The following is an 18268-nucleotide window of genomic DNA, read 5'->3' on the forward strand; positions in this document are numbered from 1 at the left end:
GGGTCTATGGGTCATGGAGTCTGACTCTTTTCATTGAGAGTTCATCAGGGAGTTGTTGAAGCTGATTCAGTTTGCAGAGGTTCCGCACATGCAATATAACACTACCAGTAGAATGACCATGAATGTGCACGAGAAATGCTAGATAATAACTAATCAAACTTCCAAACTGAACAAGTTTTACATTATTTTTTTTGCATCTTCTACATTTCTTACCATGTAACAATCCACACAGTGGGTAAAATATCCAGCAAGTAAAAGAATAACAGGTACTCTTCAATTTACTAGACATTTTTGTACCTTTTTAGAAAGAAAACAAGGTGAAAAAAAAGTGCCCCAAGGCCACTCTAATACTAGCATAGTAGAGCCTACCAATTATTCTTTGAAATTCACTCTCTTCTTTATCCAGAAGTCAATGGTGCCATTAAGACATCTTTCAAAAGATCCTCCACACTAACACTTTTCTCTGAACTAATCTTATTCCATATTAATATGGCAAGGAGAAATTTTCTTAGGAAAAAAACAAACAGTAGTCAGCAATGAAATTAGTTTTTGCACTGAAGTCAAATCATTATTTTGACCAAAAAAAGTGATATTGTTCTTAATCTTTAATGCTTGTGTTTAAAACATGTTTTAAATTAGCTATTTTATTGAATTAAAATTATTTGAACATCAATTATTCAGATTGAATCATGCAAAGATCTAAAAATAATACATGTAAATCAATAAATACACCTAGAAAGAGACTTGGGAAGGACAAAGAAATTTGTGCTATAACTTTCCAGTGCTGGCCTTATTAGCAGTAAAAGTTGCTACTTTCTTGTCTATTCACTTAGGAGATTTTTTTTTTTGTAATTTTATACATTTAAAGAAAACAGATGGGCGTCATGGAAGTAACTAAGCCTAAACAATTTCAATATTGATATCATTCAAGGATAAATATTTCTCCAAGAAAGTAAAAACGTCTTGGTAACATGATACCATTGAGGAGGGTACTTCAGTGTTAAAGGTGATTTCTGCATGAAAACTTCAAACAAATAATAAGGCATGCTACACTCACAAACTGTATTGTCAACAGAGTACTAAGTTTTCCTCCAAAGTTTGCAGCAGAAAGCAAAAGAAAAATAACAGTGTTGCAGTCACCCCTAAAGGTGAAATGCTGGGGTGTGGGGGTGTCACTGACCACAGGGAATGTTTCTAGAATGTTCTAGAATAGAGGATGCTTCACATCTGACCCAGAGTTCCAGAGGACTACACTATGGAGATAAAAGAGGACCACTATTCAGGGCAGAAGTAAATGTTATTGTGGTTTCATTAGCAGTAAAGTAAGTGCACCAGCCTCCCCCCAATTCTAGCTACAAACTGAGAAGCAGATAAAAATCACACTGTCAGGAGAAAAGGAGCCAACTATATGTAACCTCCTTGATCTCTCAGACACAAATCTGTATGGACTTTTCCTTGTTTCATGATAGTAAGATTAAAATAGGGTGTGTTATGAAAACAGGGATCTAGAGGAAAAATGCTGTAAAAAAAAAAAAAAAAAGGAACAATGGCACTGAACAATCCATTAAAAATTTATCTCCTCCAGAGAATACCACAAGAAATTGTCCTTACAAGAAAAAATATCCAAGGGATAGGAAAGAAAACAAGGGATAGGAAAGCACAATTAGATAGATGGAAAGGATAAAGAAATATTTCAAGAATACTAAAAACTATAGGAATGGCAAACTAAATTGAAGCAGAATTGATGCTGTTTTAAATGTAATCAATATTGTAGAGACCAGACAAGCAATTTTCCCAGAACCAAGATGAAAGAGCAGAGGAAAACAATGATATGAGAAAATAGAAGAGAAAATGTAGAGAAAGACTCAAGAGTCAATAAAAGATGACAGGCAGTAAGTTGAAATAAAAAAGAGAAAACTTTGAAAGGAAAAAAGAAACATTTGTAGATGAAAGAGATCTCTGTATCTCATACAAAATTAATGGGAAAAAATGAAGAAAAGACAGAGAAAAATATGCTTAGTCATTTTACAACATGGAAATATTCCTGAGCTAGTTAATATCCTTTAAGGGTAAATTCATATTCTAAAATCATTCTAGCAAAAGTGTTAGATTGGACTTACCACCACTACCTCCTTCAAAAACAATTCTTATTTATTGTCAAATAATAACATTGTTTATTGTAAAAAACAACAATAATGTTGTCTTATTCACTGCCAAAGACAATGAAATGACATTGGTTTAGCCCAGTGGTTCTCAAAAACTTTGGTCTCAGGATCCCTGCTGTAGTCTGAACATTTATATCCCCCTAAAATTCATATGTTGAAACCTAATCTCCAATGTGTATTTGGAGATGAGGCCTCTGAGAATTGATTAGGTCACGAGGGCAAAGCCCTAATGAATGGGATTAATGACCTTTTAAAAGAGAACCCGAAGAACTATCCTGCCCCTTCCACCATGTGAGGACACAGCAGGAAGGTGCCATCTATGAACCAGAAAGTGGTTCCAAATCTGACAAAGCCTTGACCTTGGACTTCTCAGACTCCAGAACTGTGAGATGAATTCTGTTGTTCATAGCAACCTAGCTTACGGTATTTTGTTATGTCAGCCTAAACAAACCAAGACAATCCCACAACGAATTCTATTTTTTTTTTTTTTAAGACGGAGTCTGGCTCTGTCACCCAGGCTGGAGTGCACTGGCACAATCTCGGCTCACTGCAAGCTCTGCCTCCCAGATTCACACCATTCTCGAGCCTCAGCCTCCCGAGTAGCTGGGACTACAGGCGCCCGCCACCATGCCCGGCTAATTTTTTGTATTTTTAGTAGAGACGGGGTTTCACCATGTTAGCCAGGATGGTCTCGATCTCCTGACCTCATGATCCGCCCGCCTCTGCCTCCTGAAGTGCTGGGATTACAGGCGTGTGCCACCACGCCAGGCCCCCACAAATTCTTAAAAATGTTTGAGGTTTCTAAAAGCTTTTGTTTATTTGGATTTTTTCTATTAGTATTTACTATACCATAAATAAAAATGATATATTTTTAAGAATATACCGACTAATTCATTTAAAAATAACAAGCCCATCACATGTTAACATAAATAATCCATTCTTCGAAAATTTTTCCAAAACTTTAATGAGAATCATTTTACATTTTTACTAATCTTTTAATGTCTGGTTTACAGAAGACAGCCGAATTCTCGTATCTGCTTCTGTATTCAATCTGTTGCCAAATTATACACCACCTAGCCTGTGAAAAACTCCACCATGTGAGCTGAAGAATGAGAGAGAAAAGGGCAAATATTTTCATAGAATAATTTGAAAATAGTTTTGAATTCATTGACTTTCTAAAAGGGTCTCAAGAACCCCTCATATTCTCACTTTGAGAATTCTGCTTTATGCTAAAGGGTTTTCATTAAATAAATAACAAAACTATGGAGGCAGGGTGAGTCGAGGACTGGTGGATTCACTGGCTTATTACCATCATCAGGATCTTGCCATCTTTATCACTGTGCCATTCTTGGAGAGTACGTCTCTTCTTACTGGCTGGCTTCCTCATGAACCTAAATCTATCATAGTTTCAGACATCAACACTGGAGACCAGAGGCCAAAGAAAAGTTCCAGTTCATAAATAGTTTTTGTAGCAAAAAAACAATTCTAAGATGGCCCAGCCAACTTCCCTTATGTTCATTGGCCAAAAATACATGATATGTCATTCTTTGACTTGACCAATCAGCTGGATGAAATCACCATACTTCAGCTACATGCACAAACACACACGCACACACACACACACACCACACATAGATATAGATCCTTAAATATGTGTATGTCCTTTGAATGTGCATTTCTACTTTCAGGTATTTATCCTAATAAAATTATCAAATGTGTAGAAAAATAAATGCATTTTGATATTTTACATGGCATTTTTATATTAGTGGTATAATCTTTAAAACTTTATGGTCCAATCATAAGAAATTGGTTGAATTGTTTTTTATGCTTTCACCAATTGAATGCTTTGGAGCCATTAAAAGTGAGGATGTGGAATTACCCTTATTAGCATGGAAAGCTGCTCATAGCATATTGTTTTAAAGAAAATGAAATTTACAAAATAGTATGAATCCACTTTTATAAAACATATTCAAAAATGTGTGTGGACTATATATAGAAACAGTAATAGTGATCATTTATGGGTAGTCATATTCACTTTTCTGAATTATCCAATTCATTTATGAATGCATATGATTTTTTATAAACACATTATTTTATAATATAATTTAGTTTTCATCTTGAAAAACAATGTAATGCAGAAAATTTTCTAGTTCACTAGCATCAGTTGAATAAATTTTAAATACATCTTAAGAATTCCCTTTCTCAACATAGGAAACCTGTTTCAATCTTTAAAACATTATTATGCATATGCAAATGTTAGGTAATTTAAATGTGACCAATTTAATTCCATGTGATTTCATAGCAATACCAGTGGAAATCAAAATCATCAATCACATTTGAAAGTATCTCTAAACCACATTTTCATAAATTAATCTTAGTCCTGTAAAAAATAAAACAATGCCCTAAATCTCTCTGTAATTGATTTGAAGGCATAGAAATCTCATTTACTTGAGACCAGAGGGTACCTGGGGACAGATAGTTGTTTGTGGAATTATGATTTCAATATCAAATACAATTTGTTCATTTAAGTACCTGCAACACTCTAAGAGCTACTTTAATATATCTGATTAGAAGTCAGAATAAATTTTAATCTTCATTTTACTATTGATTGTTCATGTCTAGTATTCCCTAACACTGCCTAGTGTTCACTCATTCATTCCATTAAATTGACTACCTAACATGCCCTGAGTGTAAGGACAGGCCCTAAGAGTGCAGAAATAAACCACAAAGTCCTGCTCAGAGAGATTCAAGAGATGAGACTGGTGAGGTGGCATTTTTAAAATCGGAAATGATAAGGAAGAAACAATGTAAATAGGAATCAATTTGTGGATGTTCAAGGCAATGTATGCCTGAAAGGGTCTGCTTTCTCTGTAATGCAGGAAGCAGTGTCCTTGGCTGGGACTAGGCAACGATGTGCCGGAGATGAGGCAGACAAGTGCCTGGAGATGAACAGAGGGATGAGGGTATGGAATATGCTTATGAGGAAAGTCAAGGAAGCGAGCCAGAAACTAGAAATCTGATTAGTAAGCTCGCTTGAATTATCCATAATTTCAAAGCAACTCTGGGAATTGGTGATTATGACAGAACAGAAAGCATGCAAAATCAAAATAATACTTCTCTATAACAGCAGTCACTGTTTCCTATGTACTAACAAGAAAATGAATATGCATTTCAACAGGGACACAGATTCACACTACCTACTAATAAAAAATAGAAATAAAAGCAGGAAGGGAAAAGGAGACTAAGAAGTACAGGAATTTGCAGAAACTGTGGTACGGATCCTGTTCCTGAGAGTTCAATGCCATGAATAGCATCAACAATCATTAACGTGCCATTGTAAGACTTTCTATCCTTCTACTTTGTATTTGTGCTCAGATCTTTATACATGTGTCAATAAGTTATGCTAGCACTTAAAAGAAAATCTTAATTTGACAACAAACTATAATTATGTGATATATCATTAAATAAATTAGAAAGTAGTGGTTAAACTAAAATAAGCAGTGAAGACAGTAGACACAAACACTTGTAATTTTTTTTTAAGACAAAGTCTCACTGTCACCCAGGATAGAGTGCAGTAGCATGATCATGACTCACAGGAGCCTGACTTCCCCAGGCTCAGCCTCCCAAATAGCTGAAATTACAGGCGTGAGCCACCACACCCAGGTACTTTTTGTATTTTTTATAGAGACAGGGTTTCACAATGTTGCCCAGGCTAGTCTCAAACTCTGAGCTCAAGCAATCCACCCCCCTCAGCCTCCCAAAATGCTAGGATTATAGGAGTGAGCCCCCACGCCCAGCCAACACCTATAATTTAATCATACAATAGTCTGATATTTTACCAAGAATATAAATTTTACTTTAATGTATCCTGGTAATTATGAGTAAGAATTTAAAATAGTACTGTGGTTCTACAGAAAAAGCTGATAACATTAAAGTTTTATTAAATTGTTTAAAAAGTAAGACATTTTAATCAAAATGAGAAATTTCAATCTTCTAAGCAGTTGTTTGCTTGAATGCAACTAATTCATGAATTAGAAATAGAGATAAATTTGGATTTCAGTGCTATATTTTCATAGAACCCAATATTTCCTACCAATTATTCCTAAGGAAAAACCTAGACATCATTCATTCTGGTGAATAAAGATAAGCAGGCTGAAGTGAAATGTTTTGAAATGTTTATATATCAGCAAGGAATGAGCCATTGTGTAACAAAGGAAGTATCCATAATCTTTGGCCAGTGGGTAGGGGAATGGTGATATTTTGGGGAAAGATCCATTCATTCACATAGTTGCTAAGTACAGTTAATCCATGTTCCAATACCATGGAGGCTAAGAGTGCCAACCTCTGACACAGTCAAAAAGCATCCTATAACTTTTGACTCCCTAAAAGCTTAACTATCAATAGCCTACTGTTGACCAGAAGCCATACTGATAACACAAACAGTAGACTAACATATATTTTATATGTTGTATGTATTATATACTGTTTTCTTACAATAAAGTAAGCTACAGAAAATATTATGAGGAAAATCATAAGGAAGAGAAAATATATCACATTTACTATTCATTAAGTGAAAGATCATCACAAACGTCTTCATCCTCATCATCTTCATGTTGAGGAGGCTGAATAGGAAGAGGAGGGGTTGGTCTTGCTGTCTCAAGGGTGATAAAGGCAGAAGAAAATTCACATATAATTGAACCCACGCAATATTATTCCAGGGTCAACTGTATATTTGTAAAGTGAGTCATCAGAAACACAGCCTTAACAAAATTCTATTCTAATTTTACTAAGCATGCTAGACATTCCATATAAAAATGAGCTCCTGCCACCTTTGGTAGGGTGACCAAACATCTCAGTTCACCCGGGACTTAGTGGGTTTCCATGATGCAAGACTTTCAGGTTTAAAATCAAGACACTCTTGAGCAAACTGGGACCAGTTAGTCACCCTACCTAGAACTGACCGTCTACATCTGAAATGACTAAATCTCCAAACCTCCCAAAAGAAAGTATCAACATACTTGTGCTGAATCACCCAATAAGGCATCTGCAAATGAAAAGAATCCAGAGATCATAAAAATTTATAAGAAACTATTTGGAGTGAAAAAAGAGCATTGAGATCCAGTATGGAAAAAACCTAGATCTTCTTTGAACTTTCCCACACTAGTTACAATTTAGAATGGATTTTCCTTTGACTTGCAGATGGCTGGATGTTACCATCATAATCAGGCCCTGTTCTTTAAACTCCTAATCAAGATGTAAAATGTGGAGCGAGAGTAAGAACACTTCCAATTATAGATGATGTTATAATTTTGTTTGAAATAATGGAAGATGGTTTCAACAGACCAAAATCATCAAGATGCACAATAAAACTATCTGAGGGCATTTCTTCCTCAGAATATCTTAACACAGCATTGCAATTGTTCTTTCCTCAACTTTTAAATGAATGATAGCATACAAGAAGAACACTTTGAGATAATAATGAACAATAAATGAATAATCAACACTTTTGCCCATATCGATTTCTAATACAGTTAAGCCTTTCAAATTGAAGGTGAAGTGGAAGTTCTATTACTATCTGTCAACATATTGCTATGAAAATTTAAGAAGAAAAATTAAAAAGAGGAAAGCCTTTTTCAATTCTATTCTCTTGGGAAATACATATATTAATTATAACTTAGATGATTAGAACTATTCATGGTCAGAATGCTTAAAGAAGCCCTTCTACAGACTTTTTAAAAATATTTAAGATTTTAAAGTTTCTTTGAAATGCTTTCCCCCAGTTGATATCCACTAATTGGTAAATGTATAGACACTTTTACTTATCAAAGTCACTGTAAAAATGTTTGAATAAATGTGAATTTGAATCTAGCTTGTTTGGGATCACTGTTCGCTGCATTACTTAAAAAATCTATTTATGCACAGATTCTGGATTCACAACAATAGTCTGACCTTTAAAGACCCTTCTTTTTTGGATCCTTGTCTGCAGTAAGAACATTTTTCTCTTAAAATTATCAAATATAGTTAAAGGTTAATTAGGCGGCAAAGCCAGATATGACTCAAGAAAATAAATCTTGCAAAACTAGTGAAAATTCATTAGAATAGCTTGCAAAAAGCCAGTAATGTAAAAAACTCAAATAATAAACAACCTACTGAGTTGCAAAAAACACAGACCTTACTGTCAAAAAATCTGAATACTAGTCCTGACTCTGTCATAAATTAGTTGTGATGTTTAAGGGAAAAATTCGAACCCCTCTGTGTTGCATTTTTAATTTCTGTATAATAATAAACTACGGGCAGGGCGCGGTGGCTCACATCCGTAATCCCAGCACTTTGGGAGGCCGAGGTGGGCAGATCACCTAAGGTCAGGAGTTCGAGACCAGCCTGACCAACATGGAGAAACTCAGTCTCTACTAAAAATACAAAATTAACTGGGCATGGTGGTGCATGCCTGTACTCCCAGCTACTCGGGAAGCTGAGGCAGGAGAATCGCTTGAACCCGGGAGGCGGAGGTTGCAGTGAGCCGAGATTGTGCCATTACACACCAGCTTGGGCAACAAAAGCGAAACTCCATCTCAAAAATAAAATAAATAAAATAATAATAAACTATGGATTAATAAGTAAATTAGTGTATTCGGTTTTTAATACATACCTTTTTTATTATACTTTAAATTCTAGGGTACATGTGCACAACGTGAAGTTTTGTTACATATGTATACATGTGCCATGTCGGTGTGCTCATCATTTACATTAGGTATTTCTCCTAATGCTATCCCTCCCCCCTTCCCCCACCCCAAGTCAGGCCCCGGTGTGTGATGTTCCCTGCCCTGTGTCCAAGTGTTCTCATTGTTCAATTCCCACCTATGAGTGAGAACATGCGGTGTTTGCTTTTGTTCAATTCCCACCTATGAGTGAGAACATGCGGTGTTTGCTTTTCTGTCCTTGCAATAGTTTGCTCAGAATGATGGTTTCCAGCTTCATCCATGTCCCTACAAAGGACATGAACTCATACTTTTTTATGGTTGCATAGTAAACCAACCCAAATGTCCATCAATGATAGACTGGATTAAGAAAACACATACCATTTTTAATGGAAAACTGTAATATAATATATATAATTTCTCAATCTATTCATCTAATTGTAATTGTGTGGAGAATTTCTAGAAAGATTATTACAAGATGTTGACCATAATTGATTCTAAGTAATGGATATATTTGTGGGTTTTTTTTTTCTTTTTTGTGTTTTTTTCCTTTCTTTTTGAATGTTTCTGTATTACATGGATGTTCTACATTTGACTATGATTTTTTTCTTTTTCTCTAAAGTGACAAAATTCCTCCCAGTTTAAAAAGAAAAAAGATGTTTCCTCAACTGTAAAAAAAAAATTTAATAAATTTAAAAAAAATAATTCTGGTCAAAATAACACCTACAAGTCATGTAAAAAGTAACACCAGAAGCTTGAAACATAAAAGAAGTTACTTGCTTCTCTTCCATACTGGTTTACTCCTCAGTAGTTTACAACCACCACTTTCCTTCTCAGAGGCAGCCACTTACAAATCTTTTAACATTATTATATTATTTACCTTCATTGCAGTCTGGTGAGTCATCAATTGTAAGCATCATCCTTAGTCATTTACTTAGCAGAGGAGTAGTTTAGCTGATTCATCCCCTTCCTCCTCTTCCATCACCAAATATGTACCAATTTTTGGTTAAAATCCTGCCTGGGTTCACAGAATACAGAAAATTCCAAGAAACGGTCCCTCCCACAGTAGCAGCAAGAAAAAGCTGCATAATCCACAGATCCTAAACCATTCTGGAAGCCCATCTGAGAGCTGACGTTCTCAAGGCAACTGGATGAACTGAATGCTGAAATATCCAAGCCCTTCTGGGGAAAGACAGACAGGACACAGGAACTGAGGAACTGTCCTTCCTTAGACAGAGCGAGGCAGAAAAAGGGAGAAACCAAGGGAGAAAGGAGAAAATATGCTCATACCAAGACTCTACTGTTACAAATAAAGTTTTGTTCCCATGGTAGGAAAAGTCAGAAATGCAAAAATATCTATTTCCTGTGGCTCAAATAACATGGAGTCTAATTCAGCAGGAGAAGTAAGACAATCGCTCTGTCCTAACATGAGTCTTGTACCAAGTAGTAAACAAGAACAGTCTACTGATGGGAGAAGGCAGGAGTACAGAGAGAGACCCTCTCTATAGTATAGCTGTGTATGATCTGCTAAAAGGACATGGAAACAAACGCTGATACTCCAGTGTTCATACTAAGCACAAGGTAGCTGCAGTCCATTACAAGAGGAATTTGAAATATGTGCATACTCAAAGTAGTTATAGTGACAAGAAAACCCAGGCACAGATAAACAATAGACAAAATTGACAAACATGCTCATTCCCAGGAGTAACTATTATTTACTTCTGTCTATAGGGTTCTTTTACACACAATGTTTGGCATTCTCCAAAAATATGACACACACACACACAGCCACTGTCAAACAATAAAGATATAAAGACAACCAGAGAGCAAGATTTCGTATGTATCATACCAATAATTTTTAAAACTACAGTAAAAAATGCTAAGGAGTTTAGTGAAAAAAAAAGATGGAGGACATGTATGAACAAATGGAGGAACTTACAAGAGAAACTGTAAGAAAATGACAAATGAAAATGCTAAAATGAAAGATAAGACATTAGAGATAAAAATCACTTAGATGGGCTTATCAGTAGACTGGATACAGCACAGGAAAGAATCAGTGAACTTGAAGACAAGAAACACACATACAGAAAGTGAAAAATATAACAGTATCAAAGAGCTATGGACCAATGGTGCACAGTCTAATGTATGCATTATTGGAGTTCCAAAAGTCAAAGCGATAGAGAATTGAGTAAAAAAGTGTTTTAATGTATAATGACTAATAATGTTCCAAAATTAATGAAAGACAGTAGTCGCAGTTTTAAGAATCTTGGGAAAACCTAAGCAAGACAAATACAAAGTTAACATAACTAGATCCAGCACACTCACTTAAGTAAGAAATAATACTTCTTTTACATGGAATCTTCCAGATTACAGAGGAAGAGGGAACATTTCCTAACTAATTTTGTTAATCCAGGATTATCCCAATTCCAAAACCAGATTAAGAAATTACAAGAAAAGAAAACCACAGACTACTATCCTTCATCAAAATAAATACAAGTGTCCTCAACATTCTAAAAGCATTTAATATAATATGTATTGTCAATACACATTAATAAAATTCAACATCCATTCATGTTCAAAACTCTCAGCTAAGTAGGTATAGAAGTGAACGGCCTTAATCTGATAAACATATCTGCAAAACATTTACAGATAACATCATTTGGAATGGTAAAAGACTGACAGGTTTCCTCTAAGATTAGAAATGAAGTATGGAAGTTCATTTTCACCACTCCTACTAAACATCGTGTTGAAAATTATGGCACCAAAAATGAGGCAAGAAAGGAAGGAAAGAAAGAGGGAGGAAGGTAAGGAGAGAGAAAAAGAGAGTGCCTACAGAAATAGTTGCTTAAACTAATAATTGACTCTAGAGAGGTTTGAGTAAAAAAGGTAGACATATAGGCCAGGCGCGGTGGCTCACGCTTGTAATCCCAGCACTTTGGGAGGCCGAGGCGGGCGGATCACGAGGTCAGGAGATCGAGACCACGGTGAAACCCCGTCTCTACTAAAAATACAAAAAAATTAGCCGGGCGTGGTGGCGGGCGCCTGTAGTCCCAGCTACTCGGAGAGGCTGAGGCAGGAGAATGGCGTGAACCCGGGAGGCGGAGCCTGCAGTGAGCCGAGATTGCGCCACTGCACTCCAGCCTGGGCGACAGAGCGAGACTCCGTCTCAAAAAAAAAAAAAAAAAAAAAAAGGTAGACATATAGACATCTATTGTATTTCTATATAGTAACAGTGAAGAACTGAGAATTGAAAGTTTTTTAAAGTTACATTTGCAATGACACCAAAAACACAAAGTAAACTTAAAAATTATGCAGGATCTCTATGCTGACAACTACAAATGACGGAAGAAAGAAAAAAAGTCAAGTAATAGAGACTCAGTATCATTGTCAGTTTTCCCCAAATTAATTATAGATTCAATGTAAACCCACAAAATTGTTAATCTTTTTTTGTAAATTCAGAAGCCTGATTCTAATTTTTTTTTTTTTTTTAAAGGAGTAAGGTGGCACAGTCTCGGCTCACTGCGACCTCTGCCTCCCAGGTTCGAGTGATTCTCCTGCCTCAGCCTCCCAAGTAGCTGGGATTACAGGCACGTGCCACCATGCCTGGCTAATTTTTGTTATTTTCAGTAGAGATGGGGTTTCACCATGTTGGCCAGGATGGTCTTGGTCTCTTGACCTCCTGATCTGCCCACCTCAGCCTCCCAAGGTGCTGGGATTACAGGCATGAGCCACCGCATCCAGCCTGATTCTAAATTTTTTACAAAATGGCAAAAGAAAAAAAAAACTAGAAGGGCTAAAACATTTTTTTAGAGAACATCAGAAGACTCATCCTGTCAGACATTGTGATAATAAAAGGCTAGGCACAGAGATCCTCGGAGCAGAAGAAGGAATCCAGAAATAGAGTCTAGGCATATAGAGCCAATTTATTTTGACAAAGAGGAAATTTAATGGAAGAATTCAATGACAGAAGCATAGTCTTTCCAACAAGTAGTGTGGGTACAATTGTATGTCCATATGCAAAAAAATGAACAGGGACTTATATCTCATGCATTATAGAAAAGTAACTCAAAACGGATCATAGATCAAAATGTAAAACTTAAAACATACAAACGTGGAAAATATTTTTAATCATGGATTAGGCAAAGATTCCTTCAATATGATACCAAAAAACATGACTCATAAAGAAAACATTGATAAATTGGACTTTAGCATACTTAAAAAAACCTCTGCTCTGAAAAAGACAGTTTTGAGAATAAAAAGACAAGCCATAAAACAAGAAAAGACAAATATGTAGTCTTATATGTAGACTACGTGAAGTAGTCCCAAAATGTAATAAAAACAACCCAATTTTTAAAATGGACAAAAATTCAAATTACTTCACTAAAGAAAACACACAGATGGTAAATAAATGTGACCATGAAAACAGAGTCAACATCATCGATCATCAGGGAAATGCAAATTATAACCACAACAAAATATCACTACCTGCTTACTGGAATGGCAAAAAAGAAAAAAGAAAAACCATCAATAACAAGTCCTAGTGAGGAAAGAGAGCCCCAGCTCTCCTACACAACTGCTGCAAATGCAGACGGTACAGCCACTTTCAAAAATGGTTTGTCAATTTCTTATAAAGTTAAACATATAGCTACCATAAAATTCAATGCTCCTAAAAATTTACCTAAGGAAAGTAAAAACTCTTATTCACAGAAAAGCCTCTATGAAGATGTTTACAGTGGGTTTATTTATAATATTTTTCTTTTTACTGTTGCAACAAAAATGACTGCTTGCATCAAACCAAATACTTATATTTCATGCACTCTCTCCACTGGTTTCTATGCTTTCTCTTCATATAACAATTTCCTATACATCTGTAGTTCCCTTTAGGGCTCTTTTCTGTTGCTCTATGCATTAAATCTATTTCTACAGAAAAAATTATCTTAATAGGACTTAAAAATAAATCTAGACTTCTAATTAAAAGTCCTTTTACTTTCTCTCCAGAATTCCTTTCCTTTTTGGGATCTTGAAACCTCAACGAGGATTTTTCAATCAATGTAGATCTGTAGAACTGCATACGTAAATATTTATAGCAGTTTTATTCATGATAGCCCAAAATTGGAAACAGCTGGTGAATGGATTAACTGTGATACATCTAAACAATTGAATATTATTCTGCAGTAAAATAGAACAAGCTATTTATACATAGAGAATGGAGATAGCAATACTGTATACCTCATAAGATTACATGAGGATTAATTGAGTTAAATCAAGTAAATTCTTAAAATGGTCCTTGTCACATAATAAGTTCTTAGTATTATCAATTTTTTCAGTTTAGAAATTGTCTTCTTTGTTTTTATTTATTTATTTAAATATCCAACTAAGTCTTGTCACACACTCCATCCATTCTGTAAAACATTTTCTTACTTTACTCTCACCTTCTACGATACACAATGATCACAATTACAGAGGTTTTTGGTTTGGGGAGACAAATAAACTTAATTATCTTTAGTTCTCCAACCCTTCATTACATAATTTTTTTTCATTTTCTGTTGATAATTAGTCTGATTTTTATCATGCTTCTATTTTACTTTTTTACTCACATACTGTGAGCATGTTTATCAATATCCTAGTTTCGTTGACAAGTGAAGTATGTACTTACGTTTCTTATTCTCTTTTCAGTTTGGGTGACTTTCAAGGGAGCAAGAGATTGGACATCTGCATTTATTTTAAAATGTTCTTGTTCAACTGTTGCATTAACTGAAAAAAAGAAAGGGCATTAAAAATCATCTACTGCCGGGTGCGGTGACCCACGCCTGTAATCCCAGCACTTTGGGAGGCTGATGCAGCTGAATCACAAGGTCAGGAGTTCGAGACCAGCCTGGCCAACATGGTGAAACCCCATCTCTACTAAAAATACTAAAAATACTAAAAAAAAAAAAAAAAAAAAAAAAGCTGGGCATGGTGACAGGCACCTGTAATTCCAGCCACTCAGGAGGCTAAGGCAGGAGAATTGCTTGAACCCAGGAGGCAGAGGTTGCAGTGAGCCGCGACCACGCCACTGCACTCCAGCACCGGCCAGAGTGTGAGACTCCACCTCAAAAAAAAAAAAAAATCATTCACAATTCTACCACTCCTACCACAACTCTTCTACACTTCAGAGTTCTCTTTTGCTCTTTATCTGAGTACAGGAGACATTAATACATAGCAATAACGGTAGAGGTACAATTTTACTGTTTTTTTGTAAGTAAATATTGCATCATAAATATACCCCGATTTTGAAAAGGCACTTAACAGATCAACAGGTTCCTCAATTGCATTTTTTAGACATGAATACACCCTACTCAAATCATTCTGATGATTAGAAAATGGGGTTTCTGACTGTGGCCCCAGGCTCTTTATTATATTATTTTATTACACAAAAAGATACATATATATTTTCAATTCCTTTTCAATCATTATTCTCTATTCTAGTCCCTTTGTTCCTGTCCTGAGATGCCACTCTGTTGTGACATCTCTAGATAGATAGACAGGATAAATAGATAGATAGACAGATAGATAGATAGATAGATAGATAGATAGATAGATAGATAGATAGATAGATAGATAGAGACTTATCCAACTTGCTTTTTTCACTCAAGAATGTTTTTGCAAGGAATTTTATGTGCAAATTTGTCCTCAGTAAACTGTAGCATGTAACTGAGTGGATGAGTAAAAAATTCAGGTAGCTTCTCACTGTATGTTTATCTCCGTCGTTATGTTTTGCCAAGAAATCAGTGTATATAAAAACTTAGATTGTGTCCATAGAAGTACTATTTCTGATAGCAAAAGACTGGAAAAATATGAAAGAATAAGCCAAAACAAAACAAAGAAAAAGCCATTACTACAGGGAAGGAAAGCCGGGTGCAGTGGCTCACGCCTGTAATCCCAACACTTTGGGAGGCTGAAGTGGGTGGATCACTTGAGACCAGGGGTTAGAGACCAGCCTGGCCAACCTGGTGAAACCCCATCTCTACCAAAAATACAAAAATTAGCTGGGTGTGGTGGCACATGCCTGTAATCTCAGCTACTGCCAAGGCTGAGGCACAAGAATCACTTGAACTCAGGGGGCAGAAGTTGCAGTGAGCCGAGATCATGCATGGCACCACTGCACTTTAGCCTGGGCTACACAGAATGAGACTCTGTCTAAACAAAAAAAAAAAAAAGGAGGGGCAAGAAAGGGGTGGAAACATGCATGCCTCCTCTGAATACATCTCCTTTCATAATATGACAGGGTAACAATGTAAACATGTTTCATAATTTTTTAAAAAATTTAAATGTAAGACAAATCAAATCAAACTAACTTAATATCAAAATGGTGGCATGACTACATAAAGAAGAATTGTTTCAATTCTCTTCCTATCCTTCCTTTTCCTCCTACCATTCCCAGCTTCCAGTATCCTCTGTTCTACTTTTCACTTCTATGAGATCAACTATTTTAGCTTCCATATATGAATGAGAACATGTGATATTTAACTTTCTGTACTTGGCTTATTTAACTTAACATAACGTCCTCCAGTTCCATTCATGTTGTCTCGAATGACAAGATTTCATTCTTTTTTGTGGCTAAATAGTATTCCATGGTGTATATATACCACAGTTTTTATATTCATTCATCTGTTGGACACCTAGTTTGATTCCGTATCTTGGCTATTGTTAACAGTGTGGCAGTTACCATGGAGGTGCAGATATATCTCTGATATAATGATTTTCTTCCTTTGGAAAAGTAGAACAGAAGTTACTAGAGGCTGGGAAGTACAGGGGGAAGGGAGGGATAGGTAGAGATTTGCTAAAGGATACAGAATTCTGGTAAGATAGGCTCAATAAGTTCTAGTGCTCTATACCACTGTAGGATGACTGTAGTTAACAATAATATATAGTTTCAAATAGCTAAAAGGAGGATATTGAATGTTCCCAACACAAAGAAATGACAAACGTTTGAGATGATGGGTATGCTAATTACTCTGATCTGATCACCACACATTATATGTCTCAAAACATCACTATGTGTCCCATGAATATGTACAATTAGTACTTGTAAATTTTTAAAAATAAAACAACATTTTTAAAAAATAAAAAGATGAATTGTTTCAAATTAAGCTGATGAATGTATTTTGACTATTCCTCCTTGTGGGATATATTCTGGGACAGAAGGAATTGCAAACAGATATTTCAATAATTTTTGTTAGGAGTAATTTGGGTATTGTTATTTTGAAATTATTGTACATATTTTGCAGGATTAAGTAATTGATAAATTGTTTTAGACTGGGTTCCCTAGGAAACAAATCCTAAGGCAAAAAAGTTTCTGTAAACCTTTTGTTGGGGAGTGCAATTCTAGGGACTCAAGAGTGAGGGAGGAAGGACGTAAGGATAGACAGGAGGGAGAGCCAACACTATATGAAAATGTATTGCAAAGCTGGTCCAAGCTTTAGGATACATTGAATTTTTGGTTTTACAGAGCATCTTTAAGAAAGTATCATGAAACTACTGAATCTTTGGATAGTGTGAGAGGAAGGGATAAGCATTTGTTCTTTATGTCTCAGTGGCCAAAGTAATTCAGAGGAAGCTAATACTCCCTCACTTACATGGGGATTTGCAAATCCTGCAGGGTGCCTCAGCTGCAACAGGGAAGCCTTGGGACAAGAGGATGGAGAAACAAACCCAGCAAGAGAGAAAACGTGGCCAGGATATAAACTACAAGTGAAATGAGAGTCAAGCAACCATCCTGTCCAATGATACCCTTGGTCTTGGGGCAGTGAAGGCAACATGAACCTGACTCATGCTGGACCATGGGAAAAGTTAAAGCAATTCCTGAGGCTGCTCCACACAAAAATAAAGTCAAATGTGCACAGGTATGGTGGTTTATATACTGAATCTAATATAATTACACTGTTGTTAGTAGGCACTGGGATATTAGCAAAGGATAAAAAAGATACTGGTGTAAAATTAAAGGTATTGAGTGAACTCTTCTGGTTCGCAAGTGGAATTGGAAATATCAGTGTGCACTTAAGGCTTATTTTTGTTCTTCTAAAATATATGTGTTTCCTCTCTCTATTGGCTAATAAAAATCTGGAAGCAATGACAACCCAGTGACAATGAGCACTCCTTTTGCCCCAGATTTATTCTCCAGTTACCATTTCTGGAAAAGGAATCATGGTTCCTTGAACTAGCAGTTGATTGCACATATGGAATAGGAAATATATAAGGTGAGCTTGGTACAATTAATTGGAACAGAAAGCATATGCACACCTTTGAAAACTACTGGTATTATTTCAAAAGGAGATAAAAGCCAACTAGAAGGGGCTTCCTCTGGCTAAAGATGGGACAGTTTGTGGACGCAGGAGAAAAATTATTGCAATAAATTGGAATACA

The 18268-nt window shown here is 35.8% G+C and overlaps 1 long non-coding RNA gene across 1 annotated transcript; it reads left to right on the top strand.

Moving 5' to 3' along the window:
• The first annotated feature begins 5346 nt into the window (after positions 1 to 5346).
• LOC131384661 (uncharacterized) lies at positions 5347 to 17751 on the top strand. Its single transcript, XR_009215759.1, has 2 exons — positions 5347 to 5501; positions 17505 to 17751. It is a non-coding gene; the product is annotated as an uncharacterized LOC131384661 (long non-coding RNA).
• The last annotated feature ends 517 nt before the right edge of the window (positions 17752 to 18268 follow it).

Source organism: Hylobates moloch, unplaced genomic scaffold (genome assembly GCF_009828535.3).
Source record: "Hylobates moloch isolate HMO894 unplaced genomic scaffold, HMol_V3 SCAFFOLD_1, whole genome shotgun sequence".
Taxonomy (NCBI): Eukaryota; Metazoa; Chordata; class Mammalia; order Primates; family Hylobatidae; genus Hylobates; species Hylobates moloch.